The sequence below is a fragment of the Chelonoidis abingdonii genome, chromosome 3 (genome assembly GCF_003597395.2).
Source record: "Chelonoidis abingdonii isolate Lonesome George chromosome 3, CheloAbing_2.0, whole genome shotgun sequence".
In the NCBI taxonomy this organism is placed as follows: Eukaryota; Metazoa; Chordata; order Testudines; family Testudinidae; genus Chelonoidis; species Chelonoidis abingdonii.
Window position 1 is genome coordinate 10141492 of NC_133771.1, and position 2465 is coordinate 10143956.

Below are 2465 nucleotides of genomic sequence, written 5' to 3' on the forward strand. Positions count from 1 at the left end.
AAGGCCAGAGGGACCACTGTGATCATCCAATCTGACCTCCTGTATAACAGTGCCCGGAGGACTTCCCGAGAATAATTCCTACAACAGAACTGTTAGAAAAACATCCAGTCTCGATTTAAAAATGGTCAGTGCTGGAGAATCCACCACAATGTGTGGTCAGTTCTTCCTATGGTTACATCCCTTCCATGAAGCCCTGCCCCAACTCTGCCTCCTCTCTGTCCCTCTTCCAACCCCTTTTCTGCTGAGGGAGAGCAGACTGGATGATCTAACAGGTTGCATTGGGTGGGGGAGCGGGTTTGTGTCTGTGTCAATCTCCTGGTTCTATGGTGCAAGAAAACTTAAGGACAAAATCAATTTGTCTGTTTGGGAACAAAAAATGAGACTCCCAAATCAAGCAGAGACTTTCTGTGACCCCAAAGCTATCTCAGTCAGCACCGCCAGAGCTGCTGAGCGAGAGGTTGCTGGAAATGTTATTCTGAACAGAGACCAGAGGAGGAACATTTGCATATGTTTCAAACGTGTGACCTTATCTTTCTTTTGCAGATGAGGAAGTTCCAGAGAAGAAACCGAACTGGATGGAACAACTGTCAGTGAGCTGGGTGAGCTGAGCTGCGGGGGAGTGGGGAGAAGTAAATCTGGAGGAAAGAAAACAAAGTGGGTGAAATCCACCCCTGTGCAGAGGATCTGCATCTGTGCACCGCATTGTCCCCCACGCAAGTCCTCAAAATAGGGTGGAAATGATGCATTTAATGGTGCAATGGGTCCTTTGCATTTATCCCAGGGAGTGAACATCTGGCAAGGATGTATGTGTACCCTGTCATTTACAGAGCTCAAAGCACTTTCTGAAGGTGGGTCTCTTATAATCCCATTTTTCAGATAGGAGTAATGGGGCCCACCGTAGCTGAAGCAATTTATCCAGCGTGACACAGTGCATGGGTGGGCAACAGATGAAACAGCTCGTTGTTGTTCTCAAGACCATTTTCTCTGTAATGATTTTGTCACAAGTAAATTGGCCATGCTTAGCAACGTTCTTTTTAGCTATATCATTTCAATTAACAATAGTCATGTTTAATTTAAGCATTTACAAATGATATTGGTTTAAATTGTCACGGCCGTGGAAAAGTACGGGAGAGTGTCGGACTATAATTTAATAACAGCAGATGCTGAGATACAAAATGTTAAAGCTTTAAAAATTGTTCAGCCAGAAATTGTCAACACCACCTGTCAAAATAGATAAAGTAAATACTCTTAAATCAACCAGTCCCGCCTGTTTTTATTATTTGTTCACCAGCTATTTACTCATTTGTAACAAGCCTAATTGAAAAGGCTAAATCACTGGATTTTGGCTCTAATAATTCTCAGTCAGCATTTTTTGTACTTTGCTCGTCTGTAAATGTTGAGTATTATTGATGGAAATATTTTTTTATCAGTTTGTGTGGGTGCGGGGAAATCGACATTTTCAAATAAAAAATCTAATCCTTCCAAGTCTCCTTATGTGCAACCCCTCTTCCACATGGAGACCTGGGGCCCTTTCAGAGTTCTTCAGACCATTCCAGCAGGCTGTGTCCCCCTAGCGTCATGTCAATTCTTGGCACCAGGGGGCATGACTGACGCCAGGGGGGATTTGATAGCTGCTTTCGACTACCTGAAAGGGGGCTCAAAAGAGGACAGATCTACACCAGGCCTGCACAACATGCAGCCCGCATGGGCTCACTGTGTGGCCCGTGGGCAAGTGGTGGGGTGGGGCGGCTGGGTTCGCCCCTGCCTGGGGGGGCCCCCACCTCACAACCCCACATGCGCTGCGCTCCAACCGCCCTAACAGCCAGAAGCGCACGTGTCTCCGTCTCCTGCTCGTCCCGCCTGGCGTACAGCGGGTGCCTCACTTCTGGGGCCCGCTGAGGTGGGAGGCGCTGGGCACGAGGCAGAGCCGGTAAGTGCCGAGTGAGGGGAGGGGCGCCTGGCCTGGGCTCAAGCTGCCCCTCGGGGAGGCAGGAGGGCTGGGCCGAGCCCCCCCCAACTCTCCTTCAGGTGGGGGCGGGGCGGCTACTGCGCTGGTTGGTTCCATAGTGACTGGGGGGGAGCTTGAACTGTCTGTGGGCAGCCAGGAAATCCCCGCGGGAGGGGGGTGTGTGTGTGTGTTGCACCTGCCCTGCCCCGACTGCTGCCCCCTTCCCTGGTCCAGGGACCTTCCCCCTCCCCGGCCCCTATCACACTGCCCCCCCCGGGCTCCCTGCGGCCCCCGTCTTTGTGTGTTGGACAGTCACATCCAATCTCTTCACACCGCCCCCCTTTCCCCTCCCCTTATTTCATGGGGGGATGATGAGCCGAGAGGGGGGTGGCGGGCAGTGGCGTGGGGGGGCTTTATACTTGGGGGGAGTGAGGAGGCGAGCGGTGAGTCGGTGGCTGAAGGGGGGCATCCATTTTCAGTATTTTAATTTTTTGTACTGCTGTGTGCAATAATGTGG